Source organism: Platichthys flesus, chromosome 19, assembly GCF_949316205.1.
Source record: "Platichthys flesus chromosome 19, fPlaFle2.1, whole genome shotgun sequence".
Classification (NCBI taxonomy): Eukaryota; Metazoa; Chordata; class Actinopteri; order Pleuronectiformes; family Pleuronectidae; genus Platichthys; species Platichthys flesus.
This window is the reverse complement of record NC_084963.1, coordinates 31,716-48,879: the sequence shown is the minus strand read 5'-3', so window position 1 is coordinate 48,879 and position 17,164 is coordinate 31,716. Positions and strand designations below refer to the sequence as shown.

At 43.4% G+C, this 17,164-nt stretch overlaps 1 long non-coding RNA gene across 1 annotated transcript; it reads right to left on the bottom strand.

Annotated features, from left to right (window-relative positions):
* Window positions 1-8,542: 8,542 nt before the first annotated feature.
* Window positions 8,543-10,715, bottom strand: LOC133975442 (uncharacterized). Its single transcript, XR_009924753.1, has 3 exons — window positions 10,269-10,715; window positions 9,550-9,620; window positions 8,543-8,856 (listed from the first exon to the last, which is right to left on the bottom strand). It is a non-coding gene; the product is annotated as an uncharacterized LOC133975442 (long non-coding RNA).
* Window positions 10,716-17,164: the final 6,449 nt, after the last annotated feature.

Sequence of the window (17,164 nt, the reverse complement as noted above, 5' to 3'; positions counted from 1 at the left end):
GAAGGTCGGAGAGACTTGGAAGGTGCATCTGTCTATACTAAATTGGGTACTGCGGATCGATTGGTAACCCTCTACTACATTGGGAAGTGGTCGAACGAGCAAATCCCCCAAAGTGGGAGGAGCTAGTTAGGAATGAATAATTTCTGGTGGAATTTCTCTGTCTTCTGCAATCTTACCTGCACTCTTACCTTTCAGGTTCAATGAAGAGGAGCCTGATGTCTATCCAGACCAATGCCTCCTCGGCCCCCATCCGGGCACCCATGATTGGGCCCCCATAAGAGCTCCTGTGCCCCATACACCGCACGGCCCAAGGAGATGCTTCACTATCATTCTTACAAGCGACTGATCTTGGATTTCTCCATGATTGGTCTAAAGAGCTGATATTTCTGTGGGGCACCTCTATTCTGTGTGTGCGCACCTTCGTTGGGGTTAGGGTTAATTCTGAATTTTGAATTTGATGTGATAAAATGATATTTATTAGGAGAACACTCTCTCTGGTTGGTAAATATCCTATTATTTTAAGTTTGGGTGGCTTATATGCAGAGATATTTAAGATAAAAGGGATTATAAGGGTTAGGTTTAGAAGATCTATCTAGATGACTCCCCCCGCTTCGTCCGACGACTGGGCAGTTTGGTCTGGGGAGCCAAAGGCAATGCACTGGCCGACGCACGTCATCAGCACTCTCACAGTCTCACATATCCCCTTTTGCCGAATAGTTAGGGTTAGGTTGGGGAAAATTAACCCACCTCCATTAAAAAGGTGGTGGGAAGTGCACGGTCCTTCACTCCAGGGGGCTCCCTGGTCCCCATTTGTCACAGGTCCTGTGCTCTCAAACTAATACAGTAGTTATTACACGGTGTTATTACACATACGTGGACTGTTAAATGAACGAACTATTTACAAATGTACAATTTTAGGCTTAAATCTCTCCGCTCGTCCGAGGGAGGGTTCGTTTCTTAGTCAGGTAAGTCATTTTTAGCTTTTAGTCTGGCCCTGTCGCGACGTTTCGAAATTCTTGTTTCTTCATCAGGCTAGGGCAGGTAAGTATAGTCAGTTTGAATTAAGTCATGTCATCCCCATGGTGGGTCTCTGTTTAGAGCTTGTCCCTGATCCTTCTCCGTAGAGGCATTGTGTCTGTCTGAGACTGGTTAGGGAATTGCACCCATTTTTATAGCCCATCTAGGGTTAGGGTTAGGGTTAGGTAAGAACGGTAATATCCGTGGACCGACCCAGTCGGTCCAACGTTGTGCACGGGCCACTCCTGGAACATAGGGTGCCCCTCACTCGGTAAAATAACCTCAAATGAACACCATAGGTAGTTCTAAAAATTCTGCTTTAATGCAGTTGTTGTAAGTGGACCATTTGTCATAAAATATGCTTTTAAATTTTCCCTGTTTGGGGTAGATAATTGTCCTATTATTCCAGTAAGGTATATAGGTGGTTCAAAAAATTCTGCTACAATGCAGTTGTTATAAGTAGACCATTTGCCATAAATTTGGTTTTTAAATCATCCTTGATTGGAGTAGGTAATTCCTTCTATTTTCCTTTTTTCAGGTAAGGTAATTACAATGGTAAGTATCGTCTTAATTCTCAATAATAGTGTCATAACACATCCATGGTTGCAATCTTTAAGCCCGCCGCGACGTTTCGATTGAAATAAATCTTCTTCAGGCTTGGGCTTAAGATGTGTAATAAGTGGTAATAAACACAAGTCATTTTGCTTTGTTTATGTTGAGTGCATGGAGCATTTTGTCCTATGCTGGCTGAGGTCAGAGTGAGCAGTGAGCTGTTTGCTGTTCTGCCTTTATATACTCTGTGAAGCTCCTCCCCTTTCTTTTACAAAACTCTTTTCGAGACAATGTGAAGGGTGGATTCAATTGAGGTGTAAGGTGGGTAATTCCTTCTTTTAAGGTAATTTACCAGGTAAGTATTTGTCATGTGGTTGTATTAATGCTTTTGTCAGTTTGAAATAAAACATGTAATAAACCAATTGGTGTCGTTTGTAATTCCTTAATTCTTTCCTTTTGCAGGTAAGGTAATTACACAGGTAAGTGGTCTGCATTGCAGTTATGAAAACAAATTATATGAAATGGACCATTTGGTGTTGTTTGTAGTGGGGCAGGTAATTCCTCCTCAATCAGGTTAGGTAATTACATAAATATTAGGTATTTTAAAGAATTATTTTATATGAATGACTGAGTTGTCCTTATATTTGTAATAAGGTACCTCAAGTTGAACTTTGAGTGGCAGGCAGGGGTGAGTAAACATTTAATGATGAGAAAGTAGCTCTCCACTGATAGGATGTGATACTGGCCTTCCGCAGAGCTTTCCAAAGGTTCCGGAGGCAAAATTCTGTTCTTCGTGGCTTCATACACACGGAATTCTCAAAGTGGGAGTCTTACTTTATGCTCCATGAATCGTTCATCTGGAGTCTTACTTTAATCTTTGCTCCAGGAAAAGTTCGCCTGGAAATCTTAAGTTCTACAGTCAAGATATGACCTCTATGCAGCTGACACTGCTCACTCAAGTTTTTATGAGGACCAGTGGAGTGTCCTGTAGGACATTGAAAAGAGACAACATTGGTCATGTCATGATGTTTACTGTTTAATAATAAATAAATAAACCAATTGGTGTTGTGTGTCGTAGGGTGAGTAATTCCTTAATTTAAGGTAATTACAAGGTAAGTATTGAATAAACAGTTATTTTGATGTTTCTTCGGTTTGAAATAAACATGTAATAAACCAATTGGTGTTTGTTTGTGGACAATTCCTACCCTTTTCCCACTAAAATTTAAGGAAGGAGAAAAGGTGAATACTACGTAGTGTAAATATGAGTCATTCCACTTTCCAATACCCAGTCAAAAGCATGTCTTTCTTCATATATACGCTGTCCAACAGCATCGTCCCTGAACCAGATGGGATGGGGGTTAGGATGAGGGCAAGGGGTCCTGTGGTTAGGTTTAGGGTTAGGGGCCTAGGGTTAGGGTTAGGGAAAGAGGATTTGGGGTAGGGGTAGTAGAAAGCAGGGTCCGTCGGGAGCCGTTAATTCCTTGGCCTCTTTCTCGCCGGTTACTTTGTGGGAAACGATTCCTAAAATTGGACAGTATCGGTCCAACATGGAGAAGACTGAAGTAGTGTTTTAGAGGGGCACCCCAATGCTGTTCCAGGCGGCACTGGCCAGGGTTAGGTAAGAACGGTAATATCCGTGGACCGACCCAGTCGGTCCAACGTTGTGCACGGGCCACTCCTGGAACATAGGGTGCCCCTCACTCGGTAAAATAACCTCAAATGAACACCATAGGTAGTTCTAAAAATTCTGCTTTAATGCAGTTGTTGTAAGTGGACCATTTGTCATAAAATATGCTTTTAAATTTTCCCTGTTTGGGGTAGATAATTGTCCTATTATTCCAGTAAGGTATATAGGTGGTTCAAAAAATTCTGCTACAATGCAGTTGTTATAAGTAGACCATTTGCCATAAATTTGGTTTTTAAATCATCCTTGATTGGAGTAGGTAATTCCTTCTATTTTCCTTTTTTCAGGTAAGGTAATTACAATGGTAAGTATCGTCTTAATTCTCAATAATAGTGTCATAACACATCCATGGTTGCAATCTTTAAGCCCGCCGCGACGTTTCGATTGAAATAAATCTTCTTCAGGCTTGGGCTTAAGATGTGTAATAAGTGGTAATAAACACAAGTCATTTTGCTTTGTTTATGTTGAGTGCATGGAGCATTTTGTCCTATGCTGGCTGAGGTCAGAGTGAGCAGTGAACTGTTTGCTGTTCTGCCTTTATATACTCTGAAGCTCCTCCCCTTTCTTTTACAAAACTCTTTTCGAGACAATGTGAAGGGTGGATTCAATTGAGGTGTAAGGTGGGTAATTCCTTCTTTTAAGGTAATTTACCAGGTAAGTATTTGTCATGTGGTTGTATTAATGCTTTTGTCAGTTTGAAATAAAACATGTAATAAACCAATTGGTGTCGTTTGAAATTCCTTAATTCTTTCCTTTTGCAGGTAAGGTAATTACACAGGTAAGTGGTCTGCATTGCAGTTATGAAAACAAATTATATGAAATGGACCATTTGGTGTTGTTTGTAGTGGGGCAGGTAATTACATAAATATTAGGTATTTTAAAGAATTATTTTATATGAATGACTGAGTTGTCCTTATATTTGTAATAAGGTACCTCAAGTTGAACTTTGAGTGGCAGGCAGGGGTGAGTAAACATTTAATGATGAGAAAGTAGATCTCCACTGATGGGACTGTGATACTGGCCTTCCGCAGAGCTTTCCAAAGGTTCCGGAGGCAAAATTCTGTTCTTCGTGGCTTCATACACACGGAATTCTCAAAGTGGGAGTCTTACTTTATGCTCCATGAATCGTTCATCTGGAGTCTTACTTTAATCTTTGCTCCAGGAAAAGTTCGCCTGGAAATCTTAAGTTCTACAGTCAAGATATGACCTCTATGCAGCTGACACTGCTCACTCAAGTTTTTATGAGGACCAGTGGAGTGTCCTGTAGGACATTGAAAAGAGACAACATTGGTCATGTCATGATGTGTACTGTTTAATAATAAATAAGGGTTAGGGTTAGGGTTAGGGGTTAGGGTTAGGGTTAGGTTTAGAAGATCTATCTCGATGACCCCCCCCCGCTAGGGTTAGGGTTAGGGTTAGGGTTAGGGTTAGGGTTAGGGTTAGGGTTAGGTTTGGGTTAGGATTGGGGTTCAGGGTTCAGGGTTTTGATTTTTTTTGCACTGGCCTACTGACCTGTTTTGTGAAATCTGGTTTGGAAGTTTAGGTTAGGGTGAATCCAGGAGGTTATTTCATAAGATGGTCGTGGTCAGGTTGGTAGAGCACAACCTCCACCATCCCGGGGACCAGGGTTCGATCCCCAGGCAGAGTGCATCAGCAGGGACCATGGGGCAGAGAAAGAGGCGGGTCAGGATGCTCCCCGGGCCTGTCGCAACTGGATGGGATTGTCATTAAGGCCCGTAGGCACAATGGTGTTCATTTTATGAATCCACAGTTTTTCCGCCCGCTTTCTCTGCCCAACAGTCCATTGGTCGTTAGTCTCCAAACCTGATATTATTAAGTTATTGGTGGGGTGTTGTTGAAAATGGTTGACCAGGTGGGTGGTTAATTTGCCTTCCCCAATGTTGTATAGATGTTGCCTGAGTCGGATGAGGATAGAATGTTTGGTTTCGCCGATATAGTGTTTATTGCAGGTGGTGCATGTAATAATGTATACTACGTTGCTGGTGTTTAATGTAAATGAGCCTAATGTAGGGAATGCCGTATTGCTATGGGGGTTTGAAATGAATTTTCTGTGTCTGTAGTGTGTGTGGTATTGTGTTTGTGTTGATGGTTTGTTGTCTGAGTATTTTGATTTTATTAATAGGCTATGAAGGTTCTTATTTTTCCTGTATGAAGATATGGTGGTATGATTATGGAAAGCCGGATGTATTGTTTGGGTATGGGTAAAGTTCCGTTTGATGGTATTATGTAATCCGGTGATTCTATTAGAGAAGGTAGATATAAATGGTATTAAAACGGGGTTGAGGTCAGGGTTATTGGGCCGGTGAATGATGGTGGTCCCGGAGGGGTTAGGTTTAGGATTTGGGTCATGGTTAGCGTTGGGAGGGTTGGGGTTAGGGTTAGGCTTGGGAGAGTTGGGGTTAGGGTTAGGTTTGGGGAAGGTTTGGTTAGGGTTAGGGTTAGGTTTGGGAACGCTGGGGTTAGGATTAGGCTTGGGGAAGGATTGGTTAGGGTTAGGACATGGGTATGGGTCAGGGTTAGGTTTAGGAAAGCTGGGGTTAGGGTTAGGCTTGGGGAAGGGTTGGTTAGGGTTAGGGTTAGGTTTGGGAACGCTGGGGTTAGGATTAGGCTTGGGGAAGGATTGGTTAGGGTTAGGACATGGGTATGGGTCAGGGTTAGGTTTAGGAAAGCTGGGGTTAGGGTTAGGCTTGGGGAAGGGTTGGTTAGGGTTAGGGTTAGGTTTGGGAACGCTGGGGTTAGGATTAGGCTTGGGGAAGGATTGGTTAGGGTTAGGACATGGGTATGGGTCAGGGTTAGGTTTAGGAAAGCTGGGGTTAGGGTTAGGCTTGGGGAAGGGTTGGTTAGGGTTAGGGTTAGGTTTGGGAACGCTGGGGTTAGGATTAGGCTTGGGGAAGGATTGGTTAGGGTTAGGACATGGGTATGGGTCAGGGTTAGGTTTAGGAAAGCTGGGGTTAGGGTTAGGCTTGGGGAAGGGTTGGTTAGGGTTAGGGTTAGGATTTGGGCTTGGGTTGGGATCTGGCTTGGGGTAATGGGTAGGGTAAACCGGTAGGGGACCTGCGGGCGGGATGCCCTCCGAGACCGGGACCCGGGGTGGAGCAATATGGGGAGTGAAGCGAGTAAGAGCGAGAGACGCCAAAGTGCTATTTTTGATATGGCGGAGGAAGCGTTTGGAGTAGCCCCTTAATCTGAGACTACGAAAAAGGATGGAGATGGATGAATGAAGGTCTATTGCCAGGGATGATATTCTATAAAAACGGATGATTTGGGATTTAATTATGCCTTTGAATGTATGTTTTGGATGATAACTTGTTTTATGGAGAAGGGCGTGTGTGTCCGTTGTTTTAAAGTAAACCTTGGTGAGTAATTGTGAGTATGACGAATTATTTGACCGGTCAAAAAAAACAGTTGTATCTAGAAAATTTATTTGTAATGGATCTATGATGTACTTAACTTTAATGGACGGGTGGTGGCTATTCAATGTGTCTATGAAGTCAGAAAATAAAGATATGTCATGTGTCCAAATACCAAATATGTCATCTAAAAATCGGAGGTAGGTGAGAGGTTTGTGAGTGCACTTGGCTAGTGCCTCTCGCTCCCACTCGCTCATATAAATGTTGGCATATGAGGGTGCGTATCGCTGACCCATGGCCGTTCCGTGGATTTGCAGGAATTGTTTATTATTGAATGAAAAATCGTTATTGTTGAGACAGATTGTCAGGAGTTGGATGATTTCTTTGTCCGGTCTATTGTTGTCGGGGTTGTTATTGAAGATGGATTTTATAGCCTTGATACCGATTTGTGTATTGATATTTGTGTACAAACTGTCTATGTCTATTGTAAATAAATATGACTGATTTGGAACAACCATGGGCCGGATGGTGTCTATGAAATGGTAGGTGTCCTTGATGTAGCTGGGATGTTTATTGGAAAGGGGTCCCAGGAAATGTTCTATGTATTCTGAGATATGATATGAAGTGCTATTACAATCTGAAACTATAGGTCTGCCGGGGGGAACTTCATAGGGAATGGTCCATGATGAGGGTTCTTTATGGATTTTAGGTAGTAGGTAGAATTGTCGGGGGCGGGGTTGGTCGGGGCCAAAGAAGTAGTTTTTTTGCTTATGGTTAATGGTTTTATTGTCATATAAGGTTTGTATGATGCTACGGAGAAGTGGTTGAGTTTGACTTTGTAAATCTGACGGAATGGGTTTATAATGTGTAGTGTTTGAGAGTTGTCTGTTTGCCTCCAGTAAATACTGCTGTCTATCCATGATGACTATTTTGGAGCCTTTGTCCGCGGGTTTAATGATGATATTGGGATTTTGGGTAAGTTCTTCTAGGGCCCTGCGTTCCGGCCCCGAGAGGTTGTCTGCAACGTCCCCTGGGGGCCGGTAGTACCGCAAGGCCTGTTTGTTCTTTTGCACCAGGTTTATTGTGGCTGCGTGTGATTGAGCCGTGGTGGGTTCCCAATTAGACTTGTGGATGAAGGGTGTCTGGATGTGGTCCGGTTTTCCATGAAAATGACTGATAATTTTTAACCTTCTGTTATATTGGTGTAGGTCCCTATGAAGTTCCTCCCAGTCAAACTTTGCCGGGCGTGGGATGAATGAAAGACCCCTTTCCAATAAATGGATCTGGTCTGTAGTTGGAGTGAATAGTACGGATAAGTTAAGTATGTTTGATGTAGAGCTCCACCCCAAGTCGACTGCGGGGTCACCTTGGGGTACAGGGTGTGGAATTGCGTTTCTGCCCGGTTTGGGTTTGGGTTTTATTATAAATTTAGTTGTTTTAACCAGTAGTTGAAAATGAGTTGCGCTGTGGCCGGCTTCCAATGGATGTTGTCTTTTTCTGTTAAAAAGGTGTCATGTGGAATCTCTGCTAGGAACGGGAAGTAGGTGGCTATTGTGTTGTTAATGTATTTCAGATTGTACTGTTGTTTAATGCTGAGGTTGTCCGAGAAGTTTATTATTGGGAAGTAAATGTCGGCATTAGGGAAGGCAAGTTGGGCTAATTTGTAGAGGGATTTTAACTGTTTGCAGGAGGTCTGCCTGGGGTCCTGGTCTTTATTGTTGATCCCGATGGAGAGGACCACTATTTTTGTTGCTGGGTTGGGGACCGTTTTTTCGCAGATTTTAAGAAAGTGGTACATGTTGGCCCCCGGGTAACTGTCTAATTGTATGTCTGGGTTGTTGTGGGGGGGGATTCTGTTGATGTTGGAATCCCCCAACACCAGGACTGGTCTACGGCTTTTGAAAGACCAGTCCTGGAGTTTCCTGGTGTGTCGGGCGATGTGTGATGTGGGATGGTATTTACCTGATGTGGGAGTGTGTGGTGGTAGGCTGAATGGGGAGGAGGTGGAGGAGGGTCCTGTGGGGCTATCCTCGGGGGGTGGAGGTGTGCTGGACCCCCGAACGGCACAAGTGGGAGGTGGACTTCCGCGGAGAAGTGGTAGGGAGGTCTCAGATACGGCTTGAGTGGCAATATTAGCCTTTAATTGCCCGCTCATCATGTTAGGTGACCCTCCCGTTATGGTTGTCGGGGCTCCTCGCTGTTCCATTGTGCCAGTCCGGGGACCAGCAACACCTGTGGGTGTAGAAGGGGGAGAGGAAATGGTATCAAGGTTGATGGTTGAAACATTTGAATAACTGTGGGTGTTGAGTGATATGGACTGTAGTTCTAGGGTATTGTTTTGTGTGTCTGGTACTGAATGAATTAGGACTTCTGTTTGCTGTGTCCGTCTTCCTGTACTGATAGTAGGTGAGTCGGGGGTACTGGGGCTTAGGGGTAGTCGTGTCATAGGGGTTTTCCGTCTAGTCACTGTCGGTAGGATGGGGGAGAGTTTGGGGTTGGGTTTTGAGATGATTTCTGCCCCCTGGGAGACCGGTTCGGGTCCCCAGGAGACTACTTTCTTGCCCCTCACTGAGGGAGGGGTGGAGGTGTTTGGGTCAGGAGGGGTTTGTCTTGTAGTCAGATGTAGAGGTGCCCTCTGTGCTTGTAGAGGGCCCTTGTTATATATTGGGTAGGTCGGAAGTCCGTACAGTGGTTTTCGTCTTGGTTTGGGTATGGGGTGGTCAGGTAGTGTCGGTTGTAGGGGGGGCCTGGTTTGGGGTAAGGGGAATGTCTTCTGTCTGTTGGTCTGGTATGGGTGGTCATGTCTGGGTCGTTGAGGTTGCGGTTGTAGGCCATCCAGTGTTGTCTGGCACTGGGTGGGGGTGGGGAGTAGTGGTGTCCGGGGCTGTTGAATTGGAAAGGGCTGAAATGCAGGGGGTAACTTACTGATGACTGGTAGTGGTGGGAATTCCTCTTCATCGGATAATTCCGGGATGGTGGAGAGGGAGCCCTCCAACCTGCTCTTAGGGTTGAGAAAAGTTTTATTGTTCTTAATGATGTTACGTTGCAGTATACCTTCTGTTGCCTTGATGGTGTCCGCCCGGAGTCTCTGGCCATACCGCTTCCTAGCCCATCCGGTAGCTATTTGAAACGCTATGGGGTTGTGTGGTGTGTGGCCGAGGGTATGTATTGTATTGGTGTAATGTTCCCGTAATATAGCCATGTTTGTTCTCATCCAGTTGTCCGTATTGTTTTTGATCTTGTGACGTGTGGTGTCTGATGGTGTGGCCGGTTTGATGAAGTCCGTCAGTCTGGTGACCTGACGCATCATCCCAGGTGGGAAAGTGTTGGTGGTGAGTGAATTATCTGTTGTGTGTTTGTGGTGTATAGCCTGTATTAATTGAAATATTTGTTTAGAAGCGGTGCGGGTGGCTGGGTCCGGTACCTGATTCCATGTGTTGGTGGGTGCTGTGTTCATGTTTGTTAACCGGCGTGTATTGTTGTGTTTGTATTGTGAAGCTGAGTGTGTGTTTACAGACATCAGGGGTTGTGGGGCTGTGTTTGTGTGTGTGTGTGTGAGCTGTGGCCTGTGTCCTAGACCACTCATCGGTACGGGCTTTGCTCTGTTAAAAAACATTTTAAAAGTCACTGGAGGGGGCTCTTACCCTGGTAGTGTAGTTGGAGGTCACCTTTGTCCAGTAAATGGCTGATGGCTTGTTCCTCGGCCTTCCTAGTTGGAGCTGGGGTGACGTTAAGGCAGTGGTCCAGCAGAATGGGGTTCAGGTGCCTTTGGTTGTTGCCTGGTGGGTATCCCTGGTAGTGTAGGTCTCCTTGGTCCAGTAGTTGGCTGGGCCTCCCAAGTTGGAGCTGGGTTGGTGTTGGGCAGTGGTCCAGGAGGATGAGGATGAGTTCCAGGTGTATCCTAGTAAAAGAAGGGAACTCCAAAAAAAACGTCTCAGTATAACCAAGAGCGGGGGGGAGGTCTCCAGAAAAATAATTAATTAATAAGTTTTCCAAAAAAGGATTTTTAGGAAATAAGTCTCTGATAACCTCGTCCCAGCCGGGAGGAGGATCACAAGAAAAAAATAAATTAAAAGCAATATCAGATACAAAACTCCTACTGGTAAAAGCAAGGCCGCTTAAAACCAGAGTTTAAAAGATAGGAGTGTTGTTTAAAAAAATAGGGGGAGAGGTTTAGGCAGAAGTCCCTCAGGATGTTTAGTGCTATAAGCTTTGTTGAAAATTAGTAGCTTTTTAGTCCAAAAAACAAAGAATCAAAAAGCAAGAAAATCAAAAAGACAATACTCCAACTGGTAAAAAGCCAGGCTGCTTTAAAACCAGAGTTTTTAGAAGATAGGAGTCTTTGTCAGATACAAAACTCCTACTGGTAAAAGCAAGGCCGCTTAAAACCAGAGTTTAAAAGATAGGAGTGTTGTTTAAAAAAAGTAGGGGGAGAGGCTTAGGCAGAAGTCCCTCAGGATGTTTAGTGCTATAAGCTTTGTTGAAAACTAGTAGCTTTTTAGTCCAAAAAACAAAGAATCAAAAAGCAAGAAAATCAAAAAGACAATACTCCAACTGGTAAAAAGCCAGGCTGCTTTAAAACCAGAGTTTTTAGAAGATAGGAGTCTTTGTCAGATACAAAACTCCTACTGGTAAAAGCAAGGCCGCTTAAAACCAGAGTTTAAAAGATAGGAGTGTTGTTTAAAAAAATAGGGGGAGAGGCTTAGGCAGAAGTCCCTCAGGATGTTTAGTGCTATAAGCTTTGTTGTAAACTAGTAGCTTTTTAGTCCAAAAAACAAAGAATCAAAAAGCAAGAAAATCAAAAAGACAATACTCCAACTGGTAAAAAGCCAGGCTGCTTTAAAACCAGAGTTTTTAGAAGATAGGAGTCTATTGTTTGATGTTCTAAGCTCTGTTTAAAACCGATAGCTTTTTAGTCCAAAAACCAAAAAAAGACAATACTCCAACTTGTTAAAAGCCAGGCTGCTTTAAAACCAGAGTTTTTTAGAGGATAGGAGTCTATTGCTTAATACAAACGGGGAAAGGCTTAAGGCAAAAGCCACTCAGGGTGTTTTTGGAACGAGTGGCTTAGTTAAAAGGCAAAAACAAAAGACCCAACTGGTTAAAAGCAAGGCTGTTTAAATACCAGAGTGTGGAAAGAGTCAATTGTTTTAAGCATAAGGAAGGCCTCAGGCAGTAGCCCCCCAGGACATTCAAAAAACTAGCTTTAATAGTTAAAAACAAATCTTCTAATAGTTAAAAAGCAAGGCTGCTTTAAAACCAGAGTTTTAAAAGATAAAAGAGTCTAAGCTGACGTACCGTTGAGTAGTATTTAGGATCCTGACGTTTCGCATTGGTCGATGCTTCTTCAGAGGATGTGTGAGTATTTAGGATGAGGGTTAGGGTTAGGGTTAGGGTTAGGGTTAGGGTTAGGGTTGGGTTAGGGTTAGAGTTCAGGGTTCATGAGTATGGTTTATTTGCACTGGCCTATTGATCTTAAAGTGGTGGCACGGTTGGAGGAGCTCCGCTCCCTCTAACGGGGGACCAGGGTATGATCCCCAGGCAGAGCACGTCTGCAAGGACCATGGGACAGAGAAAGGATGAATACGGTTGCTGCCTGGGTTGGGGTATTTGTTGGGCGTCATTCTGTCTAAATTTTATGGAGGAAAATTAAATTAAAAAACTAAGTAAACCTGGTTGGGGATTAATTTTATCTATGAAGGTGGTATTTTAATATTGGAGTAACATAGACTAATGAAAAATGGGGATTTATGGAAACAAAATTGTAAAATGAATAATGGTGTAGTGGCAGAGATGACGCCCCTGGCCCAGAGAATCCTAGTTCGATTCCCCCCGAGGCATGTGTGTTAAAGTGGTGCCTTGGGGGGCCTGAGTGGACCCAGGCAGCACGGCTGGTTGTAGAGGGAAAAAAAACAAAAGGGGGGAGGGGGAAAGGGGAAAACACGGGGGAGTTGATAAGGAAGACTACATGAGAGGGAAATTTAAACTGATTGTCGGGTGGGTGTCCTATGAGTGTACTTAATTGTCATTGAGGCCTGTTGGCGTGATTGTACCTAATTTAAAAATCCATAATTTTTCTGTCCTCTTTCTCTGCCCAATGGTCCAATGGTCTTCTGATTCTAGACCAGAGATTATAAGATTATTGACGGAGTGGAGCTGAAAATGGTTAATGAGGGGGGTGGTTAACTTGCCTTCCCCAATGTTATATATGTGTTGTTTTAATCGGGTGAGTATGGAGTGTTTTGTTTCCCCGATATAATGTTTATTGCAGGTGGTGCATGTAATGATGTAAATGACGTTGGTGGTGTGGAGTGTAAATGTACCTAATGTGGGGAATGCTGTATTGCTGTGAGGGTTTGAAATAAATTTTCTGTTTTTATAGTGTGTGTGGTATTGTGTTTGTGTTGGTGGTTTGTTATCAGAGTATTTTGACCTTATTAGTAAACTGTGGAGGTTTTTGTTTTTCCTGTAAGCTGATATGATGACGTGATTTTGGAAAGCCGGCTGTAGGGTTTGAGTATGAATGAAGTTCTGTTTGATGATGTTATGTAAACCTTTGATTCTATGTGAGAAGGTAGATATGAATGGTACCGGGACACGGGGTGGAGCAATCCGGGGAATGGAGCGAGTGGGAGCGAGAGACGCCAAAGTGCTGGTCTTGATATGGCGGAGGAAGCGTTTGGAGTAGCCCCTAGACCTGAGACTACAAAATAGAATGGAGATGGAAGAATGCAGGTCTATTACACGGGATGATATTCTGTGAAAACGGATGATTTGAGATTTAATAATGCCTTTAAATGTGTGTTTCGGATGATAGCTAGTTTTATGAAGAAGGGCGTGTGTGTCTGTTGTTTTAAAGTAAACTTTGGTAAGTAGTTGTGAGTATGACAAGTTTTTTGACCGGTCAAAAAAAACAGAACAGGGTTAGGGTTAGGGTTAGGGTTAGGGTTAGGGTTAGGGTTAGGGTTGGGTTAGGGTTAGAGTTCAGGGTTCATGAGTATGGTTTATTTGCACTGGCCTATTGATCTTAAAGTGGTGGCACGGTTGGAGGAGCTCCGCTCCCTCTAACGGGGGACCAGGGTATGATCCCCAGGCAGAGCACGTCTGCAAGGACCATGGGACAGAGAAAGGATGAATACGGTTGCTGCCTGGGTTGGAGTATTTGTTGGGCGTCATTCTGTCTAAATTTTATGGAGGAAAATAAAATTAAAAAACTAAGTAAACCTGGTTGGGGATTAATTTTATCTATGAAGGTGGTATTTTATTACTGGAGTAACATAGACTAATGAAAAATGGGGATTTATGGAAACAAAATTGTAAAATGAATAATGGTGTAGTGGCAGAGATGACGCCCCTGGCCCAGAGAATCCTAGTTCGATTCCCCCCGAGGCATGTGTGTTAAAGTGGTGCCTTGGGGGGCCTGAGTGGACCCAGGCAGCACGGCTGGTTGTAGAGGGAAAAAAAACAAAAGGGGGGAGGGGGAAAGGGGAAAACACGGGGGAGTTGATAAGGAAGACTACATGAGAGGGAAATTTAAACTGATTGTCGGGTGGGTGTCCTATGAGTGTACTTAATTGTCATTGAGGCCTGTTGGCGTGATTGTACCTAATTTAAAAATCCATAATTTTTCTGTCCTCTTTCTCTGCCCAATGGTCCAATGGTCTTCTGATTCTAGACCAGAGATTATAAGATTATTGACGGAGTGGAGCTGAAAATGGTTAATGAGGGGGGTGGTTAACTTGCCTTCCCCAATGTTATATATGTGTTGTTTTAATCGGGTGAGTATGGAGTGTTTTGTTTCCCCGATATAATGTTTATTGCAGGTGGTGCATGTAATGATGTAAATGACGTTGGTGGTGTGGAGTGTAAATGTACCTAATGTGGGGAATGCTGTATTGCTGTGAGGGTTTGAAATAAATTTTCTGTTTTTATAGTGTGTGTGGTATTGTGTTTGTGTTGGTGGTTTGTTATCAGAGTATTTTGACCTTATTAGTAAACTGTGGAGGTTTTTGTTTTTCCTGTAAGCTGATATGATGACGTGATTTTGGAAAGCCGGCTGTAGGGTTTGAGTATGAATGAAGTTCTGTTTGATGATGTTATGTAAACCTTTGATTCTATGTGAGAAGGTAGATATGAATGGTACCGGGACACGGGGTGGAGCAATCCGGGGAATGGAGCGAGTGGGAGCGAGAGACGCCAAAGTGCTGGTCTTGATATGGCGGAGGAAGCGTTTGGAGTAGCCCCTAGACCTGAGACTACAAAATAGAATGGAGATGGAAGAATGCAGGTCTATTACACGGGATGATATTCTGTGAAAACGGATGATTTGAGATTTAATAATGCCTTTAAATGTGTGTTTCGGATGATAGCTAGTTTTATGGAGAAGGGCGTGTGTGTCTGTTGTTTTAAAGTAAACTTTGGTAAGTAGTTGTGAGTATGACAAGTTTTTTGACCGGTCAAAAAAAACAGAACAGGGTTAGGGTTAGGGTTAGGGTTAGGGTTAGGGTTAGGGTTGGGTTAGGGTTAGAGTTCAGGGTTCATGAGTGTGGTTTATTTGCACTGGCCTATTGATCTTAAAGTGGTGGCACGGTTGGAGGAGCTCCGCTCCCTCTAACGGGGGACCAGGGTATGATCCCCAGGCAGAGCACGTCTGCAAGGACCATGGGACAGAGAAAGGATGAATACGGTTGCTGCCTGGGTTGGAGTATTTGTTGGGCGTCATTCTGTCTAAATTTTATGGAGGAAAATTAAATTAAAAAACTAAGTAGACCTGGTTGGGGATTAATTTTATCTATGAAGGTGGTATTTTAATACTGGAGTAACATAGACTAATGAAAAATGGGGATTTATGGAAACAAAATTGTAAAATGAATAATGGTGTAGTGGCAGAGATGACGCCCCTGGCCCAGAGAATCCCAGCTCGATTCCCCCCGAGGCATGTGTGTTAAAGTGGTGCCCTGGGGGGCCTGAGTGGACCCAGGCAGCACGGCTGGTTGTAGAGGGAAAAAAAACAAAAAGGGGGGAGGGGGAAAGGGGAAAACACGGGGGAGCTGATAAGGAAGACTACATGAGAGGGAAATTTAAACTGATTGTCGGGTGGGTGTCCTATGAGTGTACTTAATTGTCATTGAGGCCTGTTGGCGTGATTGTACCTAATTTAAAAATCCATAATTTTTCTGTCCTCTTTCTCTGCCCAATGGTCCAATGGTCTTCTGATTCTAGACCAGAGATTATAAGATTATTGACGGAGTGGAGCTGAAAATGGTTAATGAGGGGGGTGGTTAGCTTGCCTTCCCCAATGTTATATATGTGTTGTTTTAATCGGGTGAGTATGGAGTGTTTTGTTTCCCCGATATAATGTTTATTGCAGGTGGTGCATGTAATGATGTAAATGACGTTGGTGGTGTGGAGTGTAAATGTACCTAATGTGGGGAATGCTGTATTGCTGTGAGGGTTTGAAATAAATTTTCTGTTTTTATAATGTGTGTGGTATTGTGTTTGTGTTGGTGGTTTGTTATCAGAGTATTTTGACCTTATTAGTAAACTGTGGAGGTTTTTGTTTTTCCTGTAAGCTGATATGATGACGTGATTTTGGAAAGCCGGCTGTAGGGTTTGAGTATGAATGAAGTTCTGTTTGATGATGTTATGTAAACCTTTGATTCTATGTGAGAAGGTAGATATAAATGGTACCGGGACACGGGGTGGAGCAATCCGGGGAATGGAGCGAGTGGGAGCGAGAGACGCCAAAGTGCTGGTCTTGATATGGCGGAGGAAGCGTTTGGAGTAGCCCCTAGACCTGAGACTACAAAATAGGATGGAGATGGAAGAATGCAGGTCTATTACACGGGATGATATTCTGTGAAAACGGATGATTTGAGATTTAATAATGCCTTTAAATGTGTGTTTCGGATGATAGCTAGTTTTATGGAGAAGGGCGTGTGTGTCTGTTGTTTTAAAGTAAACTTTGGTAAGTAGTTGTGAGTATGACAAGTTTTTTGACCGGTCAAAAAAAACAGTTGTATCTAAAAAATTAACTTGTAGTGGATCTATGATGTACTTAACTTTAATAGACTGATGGTGGCTATTCAATGTGTCAATGAAATCAGAAAATAAAGAAATGTCATGTTGCCATATTCCAAAAATGTCATCTAAAAATCTGAGGTAGGTGAGGGGTTTGTGGGTGCACTTGGCCAATGCCTCTCGCTCCCACTCGCTCAGGTAAATGTTTGCATATGACGGGGCGTATCGCTGACCCATGGCCGTTCCGTGGATTTGAAGGAATTGTTTGTTATTGAATGAAAAGTCGTTATTGTTGAGGCAGATGGTAAGGAGTTGAATAATTTCTTTGTCCGGTCTATTGTTGTCGGGGTTGTTATTGAAGTTGGATATTATAGCCTTGATACCGATTTGTGTATTGATATTTGTGTATAGACTGTCTATGTCGATTGTAAATAAGTATGACTGATTTGGAACAACCATGGGCCGGATGGTATCTATAAAATGATAAGTGTCCTTGATGTAACTTGGGTGTTTATTGGAA